General features: G+C 36.3%; 1 protein-coding gene across 13 annotated transcripts in view; it reads left to right on the forward strand.

Moving 5' to 3' along the window:
• The first annotated feature begins 6,060 nt into the window (after window positions 1-6,060).
• Window positions 6,061-27,822, forward strand: part of LOC310896756 (uncharacterized protein) — a 41,787-nt gene continuing 20,025 nt past the window's right edge. For 4 of the 13 annotated variants that reach the window (XM_083829478.1, XM_083829476.1, XM_083829474.1 and 1 more), the window contains exons 1-2: window positions 6,068-17,544; window positions 20,208-20,278. The gene's annotated coding sequence lies outside the window, so the exon portion shown is untranslated. Of the gene's footprint in view, window positions 17,545-20,207; window positions 20,279-27,822 lie in introns of all 13 variants that reach the window. The other 9 variants (XM_083829471.1, XM_083829477.1, XR_014581814.1 and 6 more) reach the window with 6 other exon arrangements.

Raw genomic sequence — 27,822 nt, forward strand, 5'->3', positions numbered from 1 at the left:
CCAGTATCAAGATCATTAGTATTAAGTCAAATACTTTTGGATTCACAAGGCAGTAATTGCAGTAGCTTTTCCAACTATTTATTGGTAAGTTTTATTTCTATTTTGCCATCTTCTCAGAGTCCTTTGGCCAAATCTTGCCTTCACTAAAAGCAGAAAAAATCCACTGATCTTAATTTCTGCTCCTCAGATATGGAAGCCAAACATGTATCCTCCATGATTTCATTGACTTAAAAGTCCAGTCCCCTGGAAAAGACGCCATTTCAGTGAAAGTTGCTGTATTGGCATAAAAATGATGTAGACTACACTTGACACTTGACTTGAGTGGATACATTTTGGCCAACCCAGCTCCACATCTTTTTTTCTAAAATATATATATGTCCATTACCAAAGAACAAGACAGTCATAGGACAAATCTGAATGGGTAGCTAAAGAACAGTAGCTACTGAAAGATCTTAGTCTTGTAACAATTGCAAAATAACACTTTTTCTCAAGACAGAGAAAAAAGTAAACTTTAAGCACTAGTTGTTTCAACTCTATTATTTACTAATAGCAACTCTCTTAGTTTTTAAGAAATGTCTAACAAAGAGTGATAGAGTCCTTAACAGATAAAAAGATACAAATTCAACTTGAATTCAATGTAATATTTTTTTATAGTATCTGTGGCAGCTATCTGATTTTCATGAGACATAACATTATCTTCTTCCACATATGTAACAAAAAATATGAGCCTGCAAAACTGTATAAACCAAGAAAAATACATCAAAGCATAATGGACAGGATGGAGTTCTTCTAGTGCTGTTGATTGCTGAAGAGAAAATAGAGAACCCATTAGGAATGCCTTCCTATTCTTTAATTCTTTCCCTCCCCCCACCCAGCCCCTCAACCCAACCAAGGCTATTACACACATGAGGACACACATCCTCAATCATTTCATATCCTCCCCAGCACTCTACAAGGCATACTTCAACCTCTTGTCTTTCAGCACCATATATAAACAGCAACACATATTCCCTCAGGACAGTACACAACTCTGTTTCCTCTCTCAGTGAGAACCACACAAAGCAGCTACATGCTACAAGCCACAAGCAGAGTCAAGGTCACTTGCATGTCCTTAGGACCTCTTCCTTTTTTTCTGTACTGATAATTTTCTGTTTGGACTTTGTTGTTTATTACTATGATAGCTGCACTCCAGCAAACTGGAATTCTTATTTGGAGAAATCCCAAGAGGAAAAGAATTGTATATATTTTTCTCTAATTCAAAGATTGTTATTTTTAGTACAGTGATGATTTTTTTTTCTTCTAAAATCCAAATCATATTCTGAATAACTATGCCTCTTACATGTATAAGTAAAAAGAGTCTCTCATTGCTTCCTGTCATCTCCAGTATTCATAAGCCCTATGTTGTCCTTTAAGTACTATCATGGAAACCATAAATTCAAAGGATACATAAAGTAAATATTGTCCTGATTGTTCTTTTGAGCTAAGGTAGTCCTAAAGAATGTCATGAGCAAATGGCACTCCCAGGTTGGCTCCCAAGAAAATTTATCCATGAAATATTTCTAACATATCTTTCAGTGGCCTGTCAACCCTAGGAAATATATTTTATTGGCCTTTTAAGGGCAAGATTCGGTCCTAACATAATTCTACTAATTTTGGAGTAAGAAGTAATAGTTTATTTCCCAAAAATCATGGGAAAATGTAGGGTTTAGTGCTGTCTAGAATGACAGGGAGACTGTTTGGGAATCATTTTTTTTTACAGGAAATAATCCTTGTTTTGTGAATATCTATGGTAAAAATGAAGGTTAGAAAATCTCTTGCATCAATGTTGCTTAGAAAAAGGACTGGTGAAGAAAACTAAGAGCTACTTCATAAGAAGACCATACAAATGTTGACATAGCCTAATGGACAAGCAGACACAAGTATGAAAGTAATTAAAATTTTTGGCTGTACTTAATTTTCTAATTTAATTTATAAACACGATAAGTAGTATAGTCTTTCACCCAAATAACTGTACTGAAACAAAGGTAGCACAATCTTTCTGATTATGTTCACCAAGAATCGTCTTGACTCAACAAGACAGTCAAGAATATGAAGTTTTGGATAAATAGAGTTGGTATAGATAGATCATTTACATTGCTTACATGCTGATTAGAAAATAAAAAACACAATTTTTGTAATTAACAAAGTAAGCTCCTAGAAATGGTTTATTATCCCATCTTCTTGATATTAAGTTATATCTGAAAAACTAATAGGTTAGCCATGTCTTCCCCAAAGTGTTTGATTTAAAGTTCAAGCTTTTTTAAGTACTATATATTGCCATTAAGATAAAATATTGGGCAGTGCTATCTCCTGGACACCATATTTTTAAGAATATGTTTCATGCCTCATTTACCAGAAATGTATCGAGATTTTCCTGAGCCAACATTCAAAGAATAACTTCACATTTTTCATACCAAAATGCCATGTTTTTGTCTTTTCTTGTTAATTCCTTTGCTCCCCAGAACTGCTATCTTGAGTTACTATTAAATATATATGGTATACCATTTAAAGCACAAGCAGAATATATTCATGTACTGCATATACAAAATGTATATGTAAGAATACGAGTTTCCATACATTACCTGGTGGCAGATGGCTCTTGGGAAAGTCTTGATTTCTGAAAAATGACAAGGGAAAGGCACAAGCAAAGCACAGTTATGATATGTGATGCTAGAGAAGTGGTTGCCTCGAACAAGGGGATGATTCCTGTTGGGGTGTCATACCTCAGCTCTGTGTAGCCAACTCACTTGATAAAGCTTCCTGCTCTCCTCCTACTAGTGCATTAGGCACCTGTAGCCTCATACAAGATACATCTCTTTACTATCGGACTGACGTTTAGACTGAGTTATTACTGTGAAATTTGAAAGAAAGCATGTGTGTGTTGGAAACAATTTAAATAGAAACAAAAATCAATTCTACCAGAAATCATATAGTGTCAGTGGCTTAGTATATGGACTAATGTAAGTGGTTTCAAGAATGAAAGTCACCCTGAAAATCACACTCTTGGAAAGCCCTGCAGAGGCTGCCATGATAGTTGCTGCAAACTGTACATGGTCAAAAGATCATCATTGTAAAACTGCAGAACTTGTTATGTGCTGAATGCTTGGTACTCTCAGTGAATGTACCATTTGAGATATAATACAGGAGGGTGGCAAAATAAGAGTTATTGGTTTCAAGAGTATTATTTACTACCAAAAGATTGCATGCTGATAGAACTGCACAACTTCCCTTGCTGCCTTAGCAATCCCAATATGTTTTTTAACAATTCTGCCCGACTTCTTGCCTTAAGTTTTCTGTTACAGTTGGTGATACATCCCATTAAGATTTTCTCATTCTAGATAAAGTGCCAGGTTTCTCTTCTACTCTATGCTCTAGAGCAGGAAATTAGAGGGAGGGACAGAAGAGAGCAGAAGTTCTTGAAGATATATAGTGCAAAAGTTTAAACCAAAGGAAACAGAATAAGAACAATTCAGAACGTAGTGTGTATCAGAATGCATATTTTGAGGTGTGTATGTTTGTTCAGGATGTTTATCCAGACTTGAGCTCATATACCCCACAGCTAGTCCTATTGACTTTGGTAGGGCTGCATATATAATAAGCAAGGCAAGGTTCCTTGTCTTCTTTCCATTCCTTCAGGACCACCAAAAAAACAAACAAACAAAAACAAACAAACAAACAACACACAAACCACCGCCACCACCAACAAAAGTCCAGAACAGAAGGAAAGATAGCCAAATAATTTTAATCACATCAAGCTTATGTCCGTATTTCCCAAGAATACATGGATCACTGAGTCCACAGTTAGGAGCAGAGATGAGATTCAAAAAATCTCGTCAGCATTAGATGAATTGTAAAGCAGCAATTCACACAGCATAAACTACTACTGACTGTGAAGACAGAATAAACAGTAATGAGCACTGCAAACAAAAGAAAGAGTTAGGGTTAATTCAGGTTCACAGTGGGCTTTGGATCTAAACTAAAAATGTGTCTCTTAAATGCAAATAAAGAAAAATGATGGGCTTTTGCGTGATTGACAGCCTTTTGAAATAGAAGTGTTGCTATAATTAAGCAATAATGTATGAGTGAGTGTACATTATGACAAATTGGAAGCTTGGTTGATTAGATTGAGCATATAAACTGTCAGTATAATTATCACATTTTAATCATTTTTCTCCATTTTTTATAACAGCATTGTCTTCAGCCTCATTTGGTGCTTATTAGATTGATATTCTAAGAGGAATTGTACAACATAAAACATGTCCTTTAACAGGATGAACTTTAGATAAGACTTTAGTTACATCTATAAATATTTATAGTGATTTCTGTTGTCTCAAATTTTTGCCGCATCTTATATGTCAAATAAAATTATTTTAGATCTTTCTTTATTATGATAAAATATTATAAACTGAGCATAGTTTATCTCACTAAGTACTCAAGTACACTAAGTACTTAGTAGGTATTTTAAGCTGTCACAGACAAAACATCTCACATTGTTACAGCTGAATAATGAATTTGTGATGAACATTGCAATGGTTCGCAAGATGTTGAGTCAATCAGTGTAGGAACAAAATTTTTCAATTTTTATGGAGCTATGCTGAAATATGAGTAATTTTTTAAACAAGAAATTGTTCTGTGCTAATGCCCAGGAAATCAACATTTGAAGTAATTCAGTTTAAAAGGTTTAATTTTATACCAGGTACATTTCTAAACTGTAACTCACTGGAGTAACATGCCCATGAAATTATAATATAACAAGAAAACCAGAGGTTCTTAACATGGTTATGCTCTTACAGTCCTACTCTATCTCACATTAGATCTGAGCATTTCTTCACCACTGTTGGAATAAGAAAGTGGAAGGTGGATTGGATGTTAAAACACAGATCTGTAAAACAAAATTTTCCAGGTGCTTTCACCAGCTCTGCCACTGATTTGTTACTTGGCCCTGGGCAAGATGCTTACCTGCTCCTCAGATTAGTGGCCCCTTGGGAACCAGCGAAGATTATCAGTTCATTGGGAAACAGAAAGAAACAGAGATACCCATGTGTTCTACAGGGATTACTGGAAAATTAACGTGCTCTAACCGTCAGTTTACAGATGTTAAAATTCACATTGTGTAGAAGACATACTCAGGACTTTGCAGCTGCTATAGCGAGTGTAGAATTCATGTAGGCTTTTCAGCCTTACTAAGGATACCTATCAAGGTTGATAGTACATTTTTTTCATTGAGGAATTACATAGAACTAATCATAGCAACAGAAGGGTCTTAACGTTACTTAGATTACTGAAAGGTATTCAGTAGCAATGGTTTAAATGTTCTTTACTATCAAAATTTGGAAAAGAATATTAGAAAAAAAATCCAGGCAAAATAGGTATATTCCAGAAGTGGTTTCCTCCTAATCCTCTTCAGTATGTATTCAATAAATTGGAAACATTATATTTTCTCAAGGTACCTTGTAATATCAGTCGTGAAATTTGAAATACCAAGTCTTCATTAGCTTGTTATTCTTAAAAACACAAAATTGCTGAAAAATCCTGCTTGAATACTTTATGTAGTTTGCTTTGCTGTTCATTTCCATTCTTATATGTTCAACAAATTTTCTTTAACTGGATTTGATCCCAGAAATATTCTCAATATATACATATATATATTAGGCCTAATTTGAAGAATATTTGCCAAAAGTTATTTTGAACTCAGAAATGCAAATATTCATGTAAGAAACCTACTTTTTGTATAGGATTTTATCTATCCTTTGAAAATTTACCTTCCAATATCAGTTTTTAACTTCGCAGTCCTTCAACAAAATACTTAGGCATTTCAACAGTCTACCCTAAGTTCAAGGTGAAGATGTTATTTTAAGTCTTGGATATTGCTGTCTGCGCAGAATAATCTCGTACAATTCTTAATTCTTCTGCTACTACTTCTAATGACCCAATTACCAGTAAAATGCATAAAAGCAAGATTTTAGCATTGATTTTTCCCTTGATTTTCTCAATAGCTTTCACAAACCTGAACTTAACATGCTTTTTATCGTAATTATAAGGGTTTGATATTGGGTCTTACTAGGTTTATTTAGTGTTTCAAAGGACTCAGTGAAGCCCCTTCCATGAACTTACCAGGGTATATCAGTTACGTAAGTGTGAGAAGTAAAGCCTCATTATGGTGTGAAAATTGTGCCAGAAATATGGAGAATTATGAGTAAATGGCCAAGTCTTGACTGGAAAAAAAATCTTCACAATAGAGTACCTCAAAGTTCAGTGTATTAATGTCATAGTTGTTCTGGAGATTTACTCCACTAAGGGGCTCTCAGATGTAGATGAATAGTGAGGTGGGAAAACATGCTGATTGAATCCATTAGTTAGCCTAGTGAAGCTAAAGGAATCCTCCAGGTATAGCTTCATATGACAGAATTCAACAAGGGACAGATAAAAGCCATCTGCCCCTGCAGCTACAGGCTCTCTCCTTGCATTTTGAATTGCCTTTGGATTGCTGCATAGTTCAGTGACAGCAGAAGTGCAGTAAAGATAAGAAGTGTTGTGCCTCGACATTACCAGCTCTATGGGGGCCTTTAAGCCAGTGCAAGGATCCTCTAGGCAAATTATCATTCCCTACTAAGAGAAATAGGACATTTTCATTACAGTGTGTATCACTGGATGAGAGAGTGTTTTTTTCTAAACATTTTTCTGAGAGTTGATAGTTTGAATCATTAAACCTTCCTACTTTGAGTGGCTAGGCAAGGTCAGCAACAGAATTACACATCAGACCAGCATTCCTGCTCATCCTGTGGAAGGGTAAAGGATGATTTGCAGAAGCAGTGCTGTGATCCATGCAGGAACTCATCCCATAGGCAGGCAGGGCAGGTGACCAGCACAGAAGAAAACGAACCCCACACCTTGCTGGCCTTTGCGCTTTGTCAAATGGAGTGTGCAGGTCTTTGTGATACACCTCGTGATGTACAACCATGCTGAGAGCAGAGGGTATGGGCTGACAAACCAAGGCAGTGTGCATTACCTTGTCTCTGTGCTGTGGCGAGGTGACTGCATGGCTTCCAGATGAGAACTGGCTGGTGTCCAGCTGCCAGGGAGCATGGGCAGAGCAAAATTACACCTGTCGGTATGCATCTGTGTGCACTGCCCAGCCAAAACACACTGGCGCTCTCAAGGACACTTTCTCCCAAATGTCTGAAAGTGCCACACAATTACAATTATCTAGCTCTGTTAGACAATACTGTTTGGGGATGCCACAGAAAATGGCACTTGGGTATTTGTCCCAGCCACTAAAATGGCTGGGACAGGTAAAAAGCAAGAAGAAAATTTAGTTTTCAAATGACAAGGGGCTAGTTTAAGCCCTGAAAGCACATTCTTTGAATTGCACATATCCCACCTTACACCAGTGTTAGTGAGGTAGAGAGGGATGTCGTAACCTGAAAAAAACATTCATGTTTACTTTGGGAGAAAACAGAACAGGGGATTGGATCTCCTATTTTAAGCATTCTGCTTTGCCTCTCATGGTGTTAGAAGATTAATTTACTTTCCTTTTGTTTCTTGTCAGTATGTAATCCGTAGCATTAATTTATTCCTCAAGGTCTGATAACATCAGTTCTGTGTCCATTGTCATCAATGTGTATAGGTGATGTGTAGAAATGTTAACAAGGTTGCATTTTTTCTGTGCTTGATGCCTATTCAACAAAGCAGCCTAAAAGCATCCTTTTTCTGTTTCTCTATTGCCATGTCTGCTGGAAGAGCCTGAAATATCTTTCTGTCCTGTGAAAAAATCCTTTCTGTAGTGAATTTAGATATCAGAGATATGCTGACTTTCAAAGATAGCAAATACCTATTTCTGTATGTCTTCCATGCGTGCACATTTTGTTCTTGCGATTATTTAATTCTTTTTATTTTTGTCATTCTCTTTTCACTTCTTATACACTTTGTAAATTTTATCTAAGATTCCAGCTAGAGAAAAATATTTTGCCCCAGTAATAATTCTGGAAAGCTCTTCAAAAGTCTTCAACATTCTCATACTTTAGCATCAGTGATTGAAATCTGGTAATAAGATGACATTTATGTAAGATGCATGTCTTCTGTTGTTCAAGTGAGATGATGTGTAAGCCTCTCAGAACAAACAAACAAAAACCTTTTAACACACAGTGTAGATATTTCAAAGTTGATGGCAAAATTTCCTGGTGATCCAGCCATTCTGAACAAAATTGAAGAAAAAGCCAAGCAAGGCTTTTCCTACAATTGTAGCTTTGGGTTGCTGAGGGAAATTTTAATTCTGTCCTCTGCAAACTTTGCAGATTAATGAGGTTTAATGGAGTTTTTGTTTATGTTGTACACATAAAAAGTACTATTTTAAACTTACTCAAGATACTTGACCTCCTTGGTTCCAGTTTAGTTAGGTGCTTAAGTTTAAGCTACTAATTTTCCTTGAACCCTAAATATAACTGAAACTTTTCATGTGACAAAATGTCTGTGCACCATATTCAACTAGGTCTTTGGTCCCCCAGTCCTCAGACAAATCCACAATTTCCATATTCAGTACTGAAATTGTATTTTTTCTGCTCCTGAATGAAGGTTACACTGTTCATGCTTCTCCATTTCTGCTAGGATTAGCCAGGTTGTAAACTGGCAGAAATTATCTTGATCAGTGGTTTGTCTGAACAAACTGAAAGAGAAAAAGGAAATATGAGATCATTTTGAAATATATATACATATATACGTATATATACACATGAGGAATGAGAAAAGCTTTGTTCAAAGTTTAGAAATGCACTGTTTTGTCCTTTTTTTTTTTTATAAGTGGGTTTGAAACATTTACCTGTTCTACACAGTTTTAGACTAAAGTTTCATCTCTCATACCTTCGCAGAAGTGGAATATATCTTTCTAGAAAAATAATTTACTTTATAGGAGTAGAATTTGCCATTTGTAAATGTATAGATACAAAACACACGTGTTATGCAAATATTTGGGAATTGTGCATCTTTTCTGCGTGTGTATGTTTGAAAGGCATCTAATTCGTGTGTAACTGTTCATTTCTAACTAGTTATCTAGAAAATGGGATTCCCTTTTCCAGAAGCGTGTTTTTTTTTTTTTTTACCAGAACTAAGTCACCGACAAGTTCTCTTTTCAAAGCAGTTTCCAATGTACTTGTACAACATTATTCCACAGATTTGCTATTGAAATGAAATACTGCAGTGACCTTTTTAATTCCCCTGACTTTTTACAATCTTTGAAATTTAGCACAACAGCAGGAGTTTAATCATATTCACTGATGTAAAAGACAAAATAAGGCACCTCTACATTCAGATAGAGATATGACCTCAAAGGTGCAGAGCCTTCAGAGACTCACTGGAGATCCCCAAGGACAACCACAGAAGTCTTGCTTCCAGTCTTCCTGCAATCTCTGACTTTGCTTCCTGATAACACTAACAGAAATTTTGCACTTACAGCGTTACACTGAATCCTGTTGTTTTCCTGTCGAAGAATAATCTCATATTTACTTTCTCTACCTCTTCCAGCTTAGGCCCATTACATTTGCAACACTTTGCAAACTTGAACTTTCAAGGTCTTTGATCCTCTTACCACTGTAAAGGTCCACAGTATGAAAGTTCAGCAGCAAAACTCCTAAACCAATCTTCTATTGGCAGTTGTCTGTTCTGTCAGTAATTATGTCATTTCTGATTGATGCCAGGTGGGCTGAAGGAAGGCCTTAAGACATCCCAACATGCATATCCATTGTCCCAGAGTGAGGGGGCAGATCGGCTCTCTTAAATCCTCTTGTGCAGCCACCATGGCCAGGGTAATTGATGAAGAACACAGCAAGCTTTGAGATGGTTTTAGAGTTAAACTGCAGCTGGGGGAGCAGCACATGCTCTCTCTGTAAAGGTTTTTGACAGCTTAAAAGTACAATGTGTATGCTTTTGTCTCTGTGTTTACACATACCTGTGTTCAGATGAAGAATGTGAGCAGTTCTACACCATGAGAGTCCTTTTCAAGCACTTAACGAAAATAAAACCTGCTGCTTTTCCTTTAAAAATTAGATGTTTTATGCAAGTAAATTTTGTAAATGACTTTAAAATTACCTTTTCTTTAAAATTTATTTATTTTTATTTTAGGTTTATTTAGTCCAGCTGACCTAAGAAAAAAGCTAGATCAAAGGAGAGTGAAAGTAGAGTGAACAATTACAGCAGAGCCTTTAAACTTTTTATTTTTTTTTCTAGATGGTATCGCTGTCATAAGTCAGAAGATCAGCACGGACCAAACAAGTCCACAACACAAAAACATAAGTTTTGTGTTGTGGCTATTTGATGACCTCTGTGAATTGAGTGAGTCAATAACTGTAGTTTAGTTAATAAAAGACAGAGAAAAAAAAAAACTACCAACATGAGTTGGCAGCCATGGCAGAAATACAGGAACTTGAGGTGTGTCAGCTCCTTACCCAGTTCTACTAGGCAGACAAAGATTTGCATTATAACTGTTTCTGATGTAACTCTTTTGTTGAAAGAGACTTTAATTATTTGGGAAATTATTCAAGAGTCAGTCATGAGCGCTAAAGTCAACAGTTTGTTAAGAAATCAACCTTACAGCATCTTAAATCTTGTTGGACATGCTTTTCATACATCATTCTCAATAACACAAGCTTTTATTAACTTCCAGTGTTGTTGAAATTAATAGCAATATTAGATACTTCATGTAGAAAATCTTGCAGCACTATTTTCTTGAATTCTAGAAATGAATTTGCTTGTCTAGAGTTTACCATGTCTTTATTTCATACAGGTTCAGACACTTTATATAATATTAAATTGCATACATCTAGTAGAAGCTTTCTTCAATGTTGTGGTTTTATCGACTCATTTGATGAAAGTGTATTTCAAAGATGCCTTTGTACTTATCTGTCAAACAATATATTTCTCAATGTACATTCCATTAAAAATCAATGCTTGGCATCGAAAACACAAAACTTATCTGAGTGGTTTTAACTGACCTAAACTCTACAATGAACAAATGCCAAGTATTCTTAATGTGGGCATTTTCCAGTTAATCCACAGTCTGAATAGCCTGCATAGTCTGAATAGTGAGCAAATGCAAGAACTCATCACTTGCTCTAAGAGTTGTAGAAAAAGAGTTTAAGTACACTGGGTAAATTATGTATTGCAAATTATTTGCTTAGCTCAAGTTCACAATTTATGGAATGGGGCTTCAGAGATATTCAGGTGGCTGACCTGGTCAGTTTACTGCTAGGTGGTTAACCTTCTGAGAGAAGCCAAATCATGTGTTCAGCTGAGATGCTATTCTTTGATTAACAAATGAAGTCATTTATCCAAAGGCACTTGTTCCTGACAATATTTTGTTTGACCAAAACTACTAAAAAAATACATTAGGCTAGCAATACTTGCTGTTAAACTTGACATCCACATAGGGATCTTTAACAAGCCATTTGTGGCCTTTCATTACAAAATTTACTGCACAATTCTTTATGTGCTTCCATATCCTTCACATAAAGCACTGTACAGTAGTTTCAATAAAATTTGTGTGAAGCGCTGTGCAAAACTCAATCTTGGCAATAGGATTCCATCAGAAAGACTGAGTGTCACAGTATTAGACTTTTATTTGTAAGGATTTTCCCTGTAAATGACTAAATCGTTATTCAGTTGAGAGATAACTTACTGTAAACAGTGTATTGCTTCTGGATATATCACCTGTGATCAATAGGCTCTCATTCTGGCTCAGCACTTGTTAATATTGTATACAGGTTTGATTAAATGTTTAAAACCATTTTTTAATTGGCAAAATTTAAAAGGATGGACTCATTACCCAAAACACTCAGCTTTTAATGCAACACTCAAAAACATTTACTGGTATTGTATCATTTTAGGATGTGATCTAATCACATCTAATAACTTATGTCAGACTTCCCTTCATTAGTATGTGGGTAGAAGACACATGATCCAAGGGAACTCTAAATTTTCTGACAGGTGGCACAGATGCCATCCCACCACCTTGTGATTGATTCTCTTAATTCAACATCGACTAGAATTTCCTTTTATTAGCTATTACAATAAGCTCCTTTTGCTATATTTTTAAATTATTTATAAAACGTTTTTCCTTGTGTTACAAGACCCAAGTTCCTGTTTTCCACAAAAGAGCTATTAACGCTAAGAACGTACAAAATTGTGCAGGCAGTCCTGCTCCTTGTGTTGTCTAAGTGACAACCACAGACACTTCCAGCTTGATTAAGGAAGTGCCGGTGTTGCTGGATCCCACAGAACAGTAATCTAAGGTCAGTTTTGTGGCCAAAGATTGCAATAATTTTGGTCTGTGACATTAACCACTGAAAGAAGGTGTAAACCCTCTATTAATTTATTTTTTACTCCTCTTCTGGATCCACAGACATGGTACCACAAACATACCGGCAAAGGAATGTCTATAAGCGTGCACGTTCCAGTGCTCAAAGCTTGGGTAAGGCAATTCTCTTCTCCCACCCACATTTGGTAACAATTCAATTTACATGATCATGAGCTGTATTTTCTACAAGACTTCTGCCTCTCTCAATGCACAGGCAGCACAACGCTCACTTAAAAAGCATCTGTTTAGCATTCCTTTTTATCCTCAGTTTTCAGTGTATAGCCCCTTGCTGTAAGTACACACAACTTCAGTTTGACTTTACAAACCTGGATTAGTTTATCTTCACATGTTCATGGTGTAGTGACATTGTTATATCCCTGTTATTTCCTGTGGAAAGGGAAATGAGGCACAGATGGATTTAATTTAGATACTAAGGGCCTGATTTTTTTTGGTGTATGCAATATTAAATAATGCATCGTATCTCTGAAGCACATCTCAGTTGGTTTCAGTGGTGTCTATGACTGGTCAGTGATTCAGTTACCAGCTAGCAGCTATGGGGAAGAAGCTGGATTTAAGGACTTTGCTCAGTAGCATCAGAAATGCTGCAGCGGAAGCAGAGACAAAAACAGATTTCTCAGGCAGCACTGGAAGAACTTTCCTGTGAACCTATTTTTTTCTTTTGTTGGAAGCCCCTGAATGTCCTGGTAAACACTTTCCCATTTTGATTGTAAACAAGACCAGACCGTACTTTATGCAGTTTGGCAAATCAGTTAAATGACATTTCTGTCACACAGCCTCTTATTTGACTTAACAATTAATCATATCAATGTGGAGAATGCACATCAAAATATTATTGCCGAGGCTGGCAAAATAGCTCAGCTTGGCTTTGCCTTTGAGGCTGGCATTTTAAAGAGAACAGACTCCTTTTACCATGCCAGCTCAAACAAACCCAACACCACTGCCAGAGGCAAGCAGCTCACACATACTATTCTTTGCCCCAGCCTTCCCTCTGAACATCTGCTTTTCCTTCATGGCTTGTCCCGGTTGCCCTTACTTTACCTTTTATCCTTAGAAAAAGCAAAACTAAAGTAGAAAACTCCCACTATATTCTTCTCCCAACCTACTTTTTTTCCCCCATATCCATTTTCTATTTTTTTTTTCCTTTGACATTTCAGACTGACTCTTAACCTCCTGAACCAGTGCCAAGAAACGTAGTCACTAAAATACAGGACAAACATGTTCCCAAGCGTGCCCATATTCATTTGTCTGGGCCTGGGCCAAAGACAGCCAACTCCACTGCCCTTTGAGGATGCTGTTTACAACTTGCAAAGTTTGAGTGCCCAAAGCGAGCAAGCAAAGGAAGACTCTGAGAGGGTTTAGCTGCTACATTAAAGTGGGGTGTCCTCTCAGATATAAAATGTGGCCAAATGGGTGATTTTTCAATAGAGGGAGTAAAATGCTCCTTTTTAACAAAATAAACACATATTGTCTGCCAATTATTAAAACATTCAGGAAAAATTCCAAAGGTTGGTGTTTTTCAGTTTCACTCCTTCTGTACTACTCCTCCTCTCTTTCAGCCAAACTGGTCATTAATTTCTTCCAGTGTTTATCTGTAGTCCCTGTTACCAGTAATAGTATCTGAGATGAAATGTTGGGATAGAGTCAGAAGGCATCTCCAAGCCAGTAGGATCTTTCCTCTGATCACCCTTGTGCAGGGTCAGACCCTCTCAGATGCATCCATTCAGAGACACTTTTTTACTACTTCTCAGATCATTGTTATTCGAAACCCACATGATTCCTCCTCTGAATACTGAAATGCTTATTTTCAATAATGAATATTTCAGCTGCTGAGATAAACAGTTCTCATGTTACAGAATTACATATAGAGATTGATTGCACACGCTTCACTTCCAGGTGCTTGCCAAGTGCAAGGATGGCTGAACTTTACAGTTCAAAAGCCACAAATCAGGCCCTGAAAGTCAGGAGATTGCCTTTAAAATAATAGAAGCTCAAAGAAGTATCAGTGTTGGTATTTTTAATTTGCTGTCTGGTTTCTAAGCCTTTGGGGGTTATATTTTCCCTTTGCAAATCCACAAGGACAGAAACTTTCACAATTTTTTAATGAAAGAAGAGAGGGGTAAGCACAGGGTAAAAAGCAGAGACCATGAGAGTTGACAAGACTGACAATGGCAGGCATGCTCTGCAAATACAGTGAAAGATGAGACTTGATGTCAGCCTTTGTGGCTTGCACAATACCTTCAGAATTCATGCTGTTCTCTACAACAAGCACAATTCAGAAACCATCTGCAAAAAGAAGTGTTGAAAATCAGCCCCAAATTCACTCAGCTGTCCTGATATGCAGCAGAAGTATTTTTATGTACTAGCATTTACAGCTCACTGCTAACCGTCAACACAACATTGATGTTTGTTGTTTGAATATCTGCCTGATATAAAGCCCATTTCTGTGACAGTTTCCTCATTTGTGAAAAGGGGAATAACAGAGAACCACTCTCGAGTTTATGAAAGGTCGTGTTGTGGGTTGATCAACATTAACATCCCTTAATAAAGGTTCTTCTGCCTGGCTTGTGTCATCAAAAGCATCACTCTAGAGCTGCTTGGAAGCCAGCACTGCTGCCTGCAGAGTTCTTTGTTCATGGTGCTTCAGCCAATCTTATCGGCATTTTTCTGTCCCATGCTGCTGTGAGATGAAAAATCCCAAACTGCCCCTTCTACTGGAAAGGAGATAATGATTTTCCTGTTTCTCTACAGAATGCATGTAACTGAAACATTTTCAGGAAATTTTATTTCAAAAATAACAATAAGATCTATTTTTTTTCTTACTGTACAAACACAGGGCAAATCTGTAAGATCCTTGAAGCAGTGCATAGGTCAGCCTATTCTATACATTCAGTGAAAGCGCAGCACTTCAATGGTACTCCTTTTTATTGTACTCAAAGTGGTTCTACGTACTTGACATACATAAATAGTTGTGATCCTTCCCTGAGAAGCTACATGGACATTGTACAAATTACAAAAAGCAAGCAACATGTAAATACATAACTACTTGTATTATTTTGTTTTCCTTTAAGTTACTCTTTTTCTTTTGAGTTGCTCTTTTTTTTTGTAAAAAGAGTGACATTAGAAAGGTGTGTTTAATAAATACTTTGGGCTGAGTCTTCAATAAATGTCTTTATATTTTATTTTAAAATGCAAACAAACAAAAAACAAAAACAAAAATAATAATAAAAAAAAACACAACCAACCAAACAAACAAAAAACAGGTCTTCAGGGAAGCTCAGGGGCCTGGATGTGGAAGAGATCTGGCATGTTGATATATGAAGGTTTTTAGTACTTTCTAGAACTTTTTTGCAGCTCAGGGGAATAAACTTTCCGACTGGATAAATAACAACTTCCAAAAAGCACTAGAAAAAACATCACATAAAGTATAATAAATGAAAAGAGATCAGCAAAATAACCCCTGGCTTTGAAGTCCAAAAGTCATGCTCAGTTACACCTTACAGAGACTTAAATTATTTATATACTGAAAAATATAAACTTGAAGACCTGAATCTGCTCAAGTAATAGGGCTTGACTGCAAGATTTTGCAACTGGGACAAAAAGCAAAATATTGGAATACATCTATATTCTGTGTGGGACCAGGCACTTAAAAAATAGCTAATGTAAGAAGGCAATACATTTGGAAGACCTTTTTTTTCTCCCTTCTTTTCATGAAAGCCTCTACAACTAATTTTGAATAAAAGAATAATTCCTAAAATATGGAGGCAAACGTAAAATAGATTGACACACATCTTCTTTTCAAAGAATGATGTGTGCCCACCTTATCTTTGTGTTTGATTTCAAGACAAAGGAAATACCAGAGATATAATCCCTCCAAACTTCAGTAAAGCATCCAAAAGTCTGATGAATGGGAAATAATAATAGGTTAAGGAAGATTGGTGTTAGTAGGAGAAATTGCAATACAGGTGAAGAACTTGCTGAAGAGTGATGACACCAGTCAGTACTGAAGAGGAGGCATTAAGTTGGAGGAAGATTACTAATGGAGCTTCTCTGAGAACATTTTGAGATGAAAAGGTGACCCAGGGATACCAGGTCATGCAGTGTTGTAAACTTGTCCATGTTACAGCCGTGGAAAAAGCATGACAGCATCAAGAGAAAAATTTTCCACAAAGAGGGAATTCATACCATTAGTGTTAGCTTAGGAGATTTCTTACGTGGAACACCATGTAATTGTACCTAACACTATTCAAGAAAGATGACTGAAAAGTATACGTGCTCAGGGAAGAGCTAGCAAGGTGGTCGTGAGAACAAACAATCTGGGGAGAGGAGGCTAAAAGAGGCTTTTGTCACTGTCTATAAATGTGTATTTGGTACATGAGTGAGTGAGAATAGGAGTACTTAAAGATAACTTGGAAACTTAGCAGATCATTCCTGAAAGGGATTACATTAAGTTACTGCACGCAAAAGCAGGGAATGGACTTGGTATTTCCAAGGGTCCTTCCTTCTTCTGTGCTCCTTCCCCACACAGACCTTCATGGTCTCTGCCAAGTCAGTGCTCTTCGAGGAAGTTGGGAAGGAATATTTTTTTTTTGAATTTATTTGTAAGGTGACATATTCTTATGATTCAGCACTGGACAGAAGAAATTCCTCTTTCCTGGAACGCTGCACTTAGGTCTTGGTCTCCTAAACTTCTCCTAATTCATTTCCAGTCTTACAACCACTATTTTTTTGGGAAAATGGTATTGTCTCATTCCGTCTTCTGTTGAGTGTTACAAGAGGCATTATCTGACATTCAAAACTCAACATAATTCTGAATATATACAATTATTTATCTCTTTGGGAAGTAATACAGATCTTCTGAGGGGAGAACAAAAACCAAGCTGTGGCAATGGGGGTCCTTCAGAAGCCAAAGTTCTCCCATATGCATACACTGGAAATAATTATCTTATTACAAGAAGATGAGCTGGTTCGGGCTTTAACCGTCGCGTTTCTTTTTTGGAGTGGGCTGCCATTTCTTCTCTGCACCACCAGATGCCACACTTTTACTGCAAAACTCTATTCCTCCACCTGCACAATGGAAACGTTTCTTCTTATGCTTTTACATTTTCATGAATCTCTTCCGTCTTGTTTTCTGCAGAATGCTGGTAAGCCTTTTAAGCATAGAGCTTCATGCTTATTTCTAAGCATGTACTGTAACTCTTTAAGATAATTTGTAAACTACTTGCAGGTAGTTACTGAGAAACAACCTCTTTGTAAACTATTTGCTTCTCTGAGTAGCCAGTGGTTCAAACCTGCTCTCTCAAAATAATGAAAATGTGGAATTGAAAAAAAAAAAGCACTACTGAAACATACAAAAAGCATATTCGAGCACTTTATGAGGAGAAGCAACAAAATGTTTGAATTAAACAACACAAAATCAACTGCATTTGACAACTACCTTAGATAAACAAACATCAAAATAATTACAGCAGAAATATCTGCTAAAATGTTCTTATCTGAAACGCTTATCCTCGTATTTTTACAGTAATTGAAGATGTAACTATTTTATAACTTTCCCTTCTGGTATACACATTTTTAATCTAAATGTAATGGTTTCCAAATGTACGTACTTATGTTTGATTCAATCTAAAATTTGGATATTGCAAAATTATGCAATCGTGGTTTTCCTATTAGAATTAATATCATTCTCATTCCTCTTGTTGAATATATTATTTTAAAAAACCATGCACCACTTTGCAAAATTTATATTGTATTAATTTGTAGTGAATTGACTGTTTAGTGCAGAATGAAAATATTGAACTATGAATCTATATTGAGCCAGATACATAGTGCACTGTGCCATAAACAGGAAGAAACATACACGAATACAAATAGAAGAAATAAAATTTTGATAAAAACAAAGCAAGGGAAATGCAGCAGTTCAGAAAAAGAAAAAAGCACATAATTTTGTTAAAAAAAAAGAGATTTTTTTTTCTTTTCATTCAAAGTTATTCTGTGTTATTTTCAGAGAATTTCAAATCATAAAGTCTAGTATTATTGCTTTTTTTTTTTTCTTTTTTTCCTTCATCCCAGTGTATATAAAGCACCTCTTCATCAGTATGATATCAACTGTTAAAACCTTCAAAAGTAAACCTTCCAGGTCAAAATATAGTGATATGCAAGAAATAAACACATATTCTGCTGTACATTCTTTCCCTATATAAAGGCAAAGAGTATGCAAATATCATAAGACATTTATAAAATATTCTGACAGTTAAAGCAAAGGTGTTCATTAATAATTAAAATCCAAATGATGACAGAACACAAAGCCGTTTTCTATCATGAAATGATGTTGGTCTACAATTATGATAACACTGCTTCTCAATTTCACATTATTTTGTGCATATTAAACAGAAAAAAATGGAAAATACAATATTGTTTGGGTACTGGCAAAGAGAACAAAGTCATATGAAATATTTACCATAAAGGCTTCTCCAAAAGTTATTGACGTATAATCAAATTAAAAACATTTCCATTTTCACAGCTCAGCTATGATTAGAAGTTTGAATTTTCTATCTAAAAATATCAAATACAAGAAAATATGAAGTACTACAGAACAGTGCAAAAGTGCTTTTTTTCATAATCTCTCAGAGTAGAATCAGGATTTATTTGAACTTGACAGAGTTACCCATGGATAGCAGAAATCTCTATTTGTTCTTGATTCGAGAAGAGTCTTTTTCTCGACATGAAAATGTCAAAAAAAATCATAATGATAGTTTATGATGTCATTATAATTCTTCTCCATTCTTTAAAAACAGAACATTAAGTCATTCCATTACAGTGCCTTACTCTTAATCTTTCCCTTTTTCTAAAAAATTGACATATTTATCATTGATTTTTCAGCAGATGTTGTACTGGATGCCCTTTTTAAAAAACTACCTCAGTTAATCTGACCTCTCTTAATGATTATTCACATGTTCTTTAGTAAGTGAATAAAACTTTTCTTTTGCAGATAGTAGGTACTTAATCCTCATTATTGAGAATATGCTGAAACCTTGAATACTTGTCAAAGATTCATTTTATAATCCTGAGGTTGGTTTGCCATCAGTGATTTACACAGGGGCTGCACTTGCAATAATTGATTCATTCCATACTTAAAGTCTACTGCTGTCATTAAAATGACAGTACAACACTTGCTGTTGCAATCTAGATTTACTTTAAAATGGCTTAATTCTGCCCTGGAAATACATGGTATTGACACAGAAGAAATCATTTTGTGTATTAAAATAAAATCAGAAAAACTTATTTTTATTCTACAAATACTAAGATAGAAATATGTTTAAAACATGGACTACCTTTTATGAATGAAAGTTGAACCAGCAATCGCATGAATTTCAGTTCATGTATTTTTGTTACACTATTTTGGTTCAAAGAACATTTTTTTTTATCCCCTTTAAAAATCTGTGGATGAAATTGAATTTTAAGGTATAGCTACTACAACTAATTAACAACTCAGACAAAATTCCCATAGATGCTAAGCTTTTATAATAAAGCCAATTACAATTCTGGACCGTCTGTGACAGTGTTCGATGTAAAAGCACATATCTATTTACAGTTATTTCAGCTTTAAGCTATGCAGACAGCATTCTTCCACCATGCGTTGTCTTTTCTGAAAAAGGGAATCAAATGAGAAGTGTTTAACCGATTCCTCACACTGACAATGTGACATGCAGCTTTCATTTTCCTGAGTGTGTTTGACTAGAGGATTAACTAAGTGCCAAGGTACAGTAGATCCCTCTAAAGGACATGGCCGTGTTTTCCCCCTTAGGTCCTAGCTTTGTGAAGCTGTTGAGGAAAGAGTTCCCAGTGAAAGCATTAATTGCTGCCTGGCAAACTACCGTAAGTTAAAATTTCTATTTAATAGAAAAATTAAAAGGTTATAAATGAAAAAGATTTTGCACAGCTCTGCCAGTAATACTGTGTCATGTTAATTTTAATGAAGCTTCATTAAAGTTCTCAGATAAGTAAGAAAGATAATTGTCGTTCATTAACATTGTGGCTCTACTCACAGCTGAAAAACATGCTGTAAAATGTTAGCAAGAAGAAAGACTCAGATATGACTCATAAGGAATGAGATAGTGTAAAATAATTAATTAAGCCACAAAAACTGCATCATTGATAGCTTAGTAAACTACCAGGAGACAAGAAAAAAATAAGTTAGAGTAAAATAGTATCCTTTTCAACCTTGATATGCCTAAGTAGTAGACCACATGCAAAACCGTGAGGTCACTTAGGACCGAATCCTGACCGTAAAAGCAGCCGGTACTCCTCCCACTGAGGTCTCTGTGTCTGATGTTCTTATTCAAGGGCAGAGCAGGGTCTTCATAATTTAGGACATCTTTTGCACAGTGTGGTTAAAGATAATAATTTGGCCAAAGATCATTCTTGATCTGAGAGGGTTAAATTAAGTTCTGACTATACTGTAATGTGGTTTTCTGCTGTGATAAACACCCCTTGTTTTCACTTCTGTCATATCAGGCACGTGAAAGAAAAATTGCAACTATCTCAGTATTTTCACAAAGATTAACTTGACTTTGGGCATGCCATTGTTCCAATAGGTGATATACAAATATTATTGATATGACAAGACGAAATTGACTGATTGGGTTATTTTGTTTGTTTGTTTGTTTGGAAAATAAACTCAATTTTGCTTGTTGTACACCTGAATCCTACACATCATCATAATTTCATTTTAATGACTGTAGCTCTGCACACCTGTATAGAGAGCAGGTTTAATATACTTTTTTTTTTTTTTTTTTCCTATGCCTGACTAAGTAATCCCCAAGAATTCTTAACAGATTTAAGTATAGAAGCCTGGATCGATTGCTGTTACATCTCTGAACAATTTTTTTGTGTGCACTTATGCCCAACCATGTAAGTGTATGAACTCCAGAAGCAGATCTTGCATAGGAAGTTTCAGTTTGGAGAAAAACGTCTCTGTCAAAGTTATAATCATACATGAAGAAGTGACTATAATAAAAATCACTGCTGTCAGGAGTGCAAGGGGTGCTTAACCACTGCATTGCTTTATCATTCTTTAGCTAAAATCTTTTATAACTAGATATTCACTACAATATCAGATATTTCTTATAAAAAAAAAATAAACTCTGACTAAACCATCTAGCTTTGGTGTATTTACAGGGTTTTGGTGACTGACTTCAGTATTTCCCTTTAATCAAATCTTCTATTTCTGAAAAGATAAAAAGTTAAAAGTAGCACATATCATTAGTAGCAGAACTAAAAGACCCTATGTAATGGGGCAAATCAGTTTATTGAAAGAACTGGCAATCAAGAAAAATAAGTGTTTTGACATCAGGTTCCACAAGACATTGAATTTCATTTAGGAAATCTTCTAAAGAAATCTGTTAATTTGGAACAAACACTGTCTTATACAGATCTGTTCCTATTTCAGTGAAAATCCCAAAGTGTTTTCTTGTTTTTTTCTTTTTTCCTGAAATTTAGGCATTTGTTAGCCAAAATTAAAATTAATTTCTGCTAAGATAGAATTTTAGGAAATGCTCTTAAAGTATGTGCAAAGATAGATTATAAAAAATATGAAAGGCATCTGCAAATTAACTGACTAAAATTACTCTTTTCATTTTTGCAATTAAAGCCCATAACTAGAAAATATTGTTGTCATTTAATTCTCTAGGAAATGTTTTGCTAACGTGCAGTTAGTAATAATAATAATCCACTGCTTTCTCATTGAAACTCTTTGCTTTCTTTTCCTCAGAAATATCAGTAGGAAACTTGTGCTGGAGTGTTGCATGTGGTGTTACAAACATACTCTACCATCTGCCTTTATAAAAAGACAGATATACACATTGCAGGAAAGTTTGGGGGGGGGGGTTGTTGCTGTTGTTGTTTTTTACTAGCAGCTGAAACAAACATTTGCTTTACATAGCAGCTGAGTTGTGCATTTTATTTAAGGACATTATGCCTCTTTTTAAAATGTATTAGTTTGAGCCTGAACTACATTAAAAACTTGTGCATATGTGTTGCCATTGTCAGTGCTTCTCCAATATGGTTTGCAGAAGCCGGCTGGTTCCTCCTGCCCTACACAGTGGTTTTATAACTGAAACATTTTACAAAAGGGATTGGAGGTGGTAGGAGGAAACATCTCTTTGCTACTGGCAAACAGTCTCCATATCAAAAAAGTTAGCAACTTATTGCTATAGGAACAAAGATGCTACACAGTACAATATGAAGCAGGACTTGCTGTGTTGGTCATAAATCACAAAGTAGCTGAAGAAATCTGCAATGAAAATGGCACTCTAATTTTCTGTTGAAAATCTAAACAGCATTCTCACCTTGCATTTCACTGTGCTGGTGCTGCTCTACAAAGGAGAATAAAACTGATTAGCAAATTGTTAATCCAATAATTGTAACAAATAATTAGCTTTGTAATAATTAGACAGAGAAGCATTTAGAATAAGAATTACATAAAATATGAACTCTCTCTTCTCCATCCTCCTTCCCCATCCCCATCATGTTCATGACTATTTTGGTAAAAACATCTTTTATATGAGATGCCAGACAGTGGTTTCTTCTCTTCCAATGAAAACATTAAAAATAAATAAATGGTAAGCCTAATAAGATTGTGAACTTAACATTAAATACGCATACCAAGGCCATGTTGCCTTTTTTTTTTTTTTGACCTTCTCTTCTTCTCATCATCCCTTTCTCAGGACATTCTTTTCTTGTTGTGAGCCTTTGTAATTTCTCTTTAATTATAAATTGTTAATATAAAAACACTGTAGCCCATAAAGCCTTGGGTATGAAAATGCTGCTCATGTCAAAACTAAAATCATATTGACGTGCCAGAAGAAAACACTTTTAAAACTGGTGAATATTCAGCTCTGGATAGGATTCCCTGCTGGTTCGACCAGCTCACCTCAATATATTTTTAGGTGCTTGCCAGCTAGAGCATCTACTCCTTGCAATTTTAAAGTTTATTATGGCTCACTTAATTTTTTTTTTTTTATATTTCAAAATTATGTGGGTGTTTGTATTTGTGTTGAAGCCATGGAACATGACCCAGAGCTGAAAAGCATGCAAAATGCTTAAAGCAGAAACAAAAGAGAGCTTATTCAACTGAGGGGGACACAGCCAGCTGGTATCAAAGCTGTCCAACGAGCCCTGGCTGGATGAGGTGCACTGGCAATGCCTTGGGTGTCTGGAGAGACCCTGTGAGCAATGGGACTGTGGTGCCTCATTTTGGGCCTGGCTCTGCGTTTGGGGCTCTCAGGACTGTTCTGTAAAACCTTTTAACCATTCCTTTGTAAGCCCCCTCACTGAGATCAGAAAAACTCTCCAAGGTACAGAGGGGGAGCTGTGACCAGTCCCTACCTCACCACCTCCAAAAGAAGCTGCTTTGGAATCTCCCCTCATTTGCATGGGGAGATTTAATTTCCATCCCTTAAATATGACGAATTGCTGAGATTTCCTTCAGTTAATGCTTTTAACAGCTCCCAATAAACTTCATTAATCAGGCCAGCTCTAGGCCCAACGTGCAGCCTGGAAGCAGCTAATTTGCCTGATGAGCCCGCGACTTTAGTGAATAAACAGGTGGATAAGCTGAGGGTTTTATGGCCTTAATTACACTCTAATCAGTTCAGCACTTGGCGGGCAAAAGGGAAGAGGGAAGTAGGAGGCAGCAGCAGTAAGAGCAGCCACCTCTGTGCCTCAGCCCTTCCTTTCTGCTTCTGCTTTACGCTCCCCTCTCCTGCTTTTCCTTACCAGTAGTCACTTCTCCCCTCCTTCCTCCTCCATTCTTTCACATTTTTCTACCCACCCCTTCCCACTTAAGCTGACATCTGATGGAGAGGCTGTTTTGTTCTGACTTCTTGCTGCCTGCTGCCTCCCCTTTCCCTCTTTCTTCCCCTCTGTCCTCCCCTCGTTCCCTCTCTCACCTTTCCCCGTCCCTGGCGGCTGGGCCCATCTCCCCCTGCTTCCCCCATCCCTCTCTCCCCTGCTACATATTCTCCCTGTCACAGTTAGGCCGCCTGACAAATCACTTCAAGGGCAGCCTAACTTTGAAGGACAAGACAAAGCTTTAGCATATGGTCCAATCCCCAGATGTTTGTCTCTCTCCTGCTCTCTCTCCCTCCCCTCTAAGACCGGCTACTTGGGAAGCCTGGCGTGTTTTTTTTGTTGTTGTTTGTTTTTTCTTTTCTTTTTTTTTCCTCCTTTTTTTCTTTTTTCCCCTCCTCCTCCAAAGTTTTGCTGGGGGGCTCTAACTGGTAGCGAGGGATGCTTTTCCCTTTACAGCCTCCCAGCAGATGAAGAGGCGATGAGGAGCGGGTGGAGAAGCAGCACTGCTTTTTTGAAACTTAATGATGGTTTTTACAGCATGGGCAGGGGCGGTCTCAGCCCCGTGGGCCAGGGAGGCGAGGGACAAATGTCACCTCCACTCTCCTTTGCCACTGAGGCATCTCTTCTGGCATCTCTGCTGCCCCTCCGCCCCCTGAAAAGCGGTGGGGCCCTGCAACCCAGGCCGTGGAAATTGAAATGTCTGCGCCCGCATACACTGCGGGGATGGGAAAAGCTGGTCTGGAGGTACGTGCCTGATGGTGAGGCTGAAGAAAAAAATGAACCAAAAATAACAACAACAAACAAGGCATCGCTGCTGCTTTCAAAGCAACGCTGGGTCGTGGAACTGGCTGCTAAAACTGGCCGTGGGACTTAGAAGCAAACATATTTTTCCTTTCAAAAAACTTATCGTAAGAAGGATTTGTTTGAGCATTTTATCTCAGCTGTCAAAGACACATTAAGAGAATAAAAGATGGTATTCTCCAGTACACCCTTCTTAATATAGTTTTTCATCCTGTACATGTAACAGTACTGAGACTTAAAAAAAAATGAACTGTCACAAGAGGAAAATGGATTTCATCTTCATCCATTTTCAGAGGGATTAAAACATCCTTGTTATTTTGGAGGCTGACGTGATTTTCACTTGAAATTTGCATGGATGTCTTTAAGATAGCTCCTATTTATTTATTTTTTTAGGTATGCTAATTAGCATTTTTTTCACAGACATAATAAATATCTGCACTGTATGCTTCAATTCCATCTTTAACAAACAAACAAACAAAAAAACAAACCTTGGTTTATATGACCAGTGTACATATTATAAAAGAAAACCCACTGTATTCTTTGCAGATTAATTTAGAAAGTTTTTCCTTTATAAAAGACAACACTTCTTGCTTACATTAATTTTTAAATAAAAGAATTAAAATTATTAACCTTTAACTGCCATTGCTTAAACCATTTTTCCCCAAAATAATTGTGAGGCAATGACTCTTTCTTAAAATTGTCAGTGTAAAGAATACTTCTGAAGAAAGTTAGACAATGACCCGTCTTTTCATAATCAGTGTTTTATAGCTGTAGGAGCCTCAGGTGTACTTAGTGCTAGCTTTCTGCCTTGCTCTTATGATAAAGGGAAATGCTGACACTTAGTGTTTGGTCTAAGGGAGAAGAAATAGATGGCAAAAATTAGCAGTCTTTACTTACTGTATTCAGATTAAATTACTTGCCCCTTAATAAAACTACATTTTGCGTAGCTATGTTGCCTTAATAAAACTGGAGCTCTTGCTATCCTGCTGTTCATTTCGAGGTTTTTGTATTGCCTTACTGTTAGATGATCAAACAGAATTAAGATTTTTTTTTTTTTTAAATGTGAGAGACTTTGTTTTTGTTTTCCCCCAAGTTCTGCAAATTCTCAAAGTGGCCCTGGAGAAATACAAATGCACAAAGCGACAGGCGAAGCCGGGCCCGTGCTCAGCACTCAATCATCCCTTGTCACAGGTGCAGCCACTATGCATTATCCTGCAGTGATTGATAGAGTGGGTTTGTGCAGACTGGGGGAGCTGGGCATGGCTCAGATGGGGCCCTGTCATCCTGGCTCCATTTCATGCTACCTGTAGGGAAAAGGAAACTTTGCTGCTGGGATTGGTGTTTCAGGGCTGTTCAGAAATGTTACTTCTTTGCACATAATGTAAAGGTCATATTCCCTATAAGTTAAACGTAGCTTCTAGCTTTACATGGTAATAATAGGTAGAAAAGAAGTCTAGCGCTTGCTTGCATCAATAATAACTTCAGAAAATTGCTTTCTGTGTCTCAAGCTTTTTTTTTTTTTTTTTTTTTTTCTGTTTTAATTGGGAACTTCTTCAGTGGGCAGTGTACTTGAATACTTTCCCTTATCTTTAGACTAATTTATTCATCAGAGTTACCTGACAAAAGGAGCACGTTATTGGTGCAGCGCTGCCTTTTTAAGGCACATTTGGTGTCAAAGTTACTGGTCAGAAAAATAGCATAAAATATACATAAGCAGATTGTTCCATGTAAAACTCAAACTAAGTAAAATTCTATTCCCACTATATAACAGGTGACCTGAGAGTCTACCTAAAGGAACTATTATTGCTCTAGGACATAATGTAATAATTTATACAGTTAGAATCTTTGACGCATTTTTGTTCAGCCGGGGAAAAGAGTTTAGGTTTCTTTGCCTATGATCATTCAAGATCTTGACTAATTTATGTAAGATCAAAGATGACAACAAGCTCACCAGTGTTATGTAAAACTTATAATATCCTCCAGTTCCTTCACTTCTTCCTGAAATGGCCAAAGGCAAAATAAATTGCATAAAAGGTCTCCAGTTTTAAAATGGAAAATATCTTTCATTGGGACTTTTATGTGATCCCCAAAGATTTCTACCAATGTTTACAAACTTAATCAGAATGAACATAAAAATATTATTGCAAGTGGTTCTGGGGGAAAACAGAGCCTTGTTTTGTTTTAAAATATTAAGGAATTACAATAATATGGAATTACATTTAAAAATAGGATTTTGAGTTCACATCTAAATTTGTAATAATTATTTGCTGAAACGGGTAACTCTCGGATATTAATTTATGAATTCTAATTTATGATCCTGTAGTCTCCCCCTTCCTCCATTTCATTTCTACAGGAAAAAAATATGAAAGCAAGGAGGCTGTATGTTTTAAACCAATAAAAGAAATTGTGAAAATTGCTTGCTACTACAAATTGTTCTTTTAAATAATCTTAGTTTATTATTCTGATTTTATTAGTTTAGCGCCTTTTTTTATTTTTTATTTTTTTAATACTGATAACAAAAAGTAGGATGAATGATCAATACATTTTAAACTATCTACCCTGTGCTGGAGTGCATTTAAATAATTTTCAGGGAGTTTTAGAGACCATGCCACACTGGCAAGTACATTCCCACATCCATGCTCTTGTGATTTTGGAAAGATCACATTTCTTTCATGAGCATTTTAGGTAAGAAAGCAGTATCTTTTAAATTATATCTGAGGTCTTTCAGAGAGGAAGAAAAGTAACAACATGACCATATATTAGTGTAG

This window comes from Anser anser, assembly GCF_964211835.1.
Source record: "Anser anser genome assembly, chromosome: 3".
Taxonomy (NCBI): Eukaryota; Metazoa; Chordata; class Aves; order Anseriformes; family Anatidae; genus Anser; species Anser anser.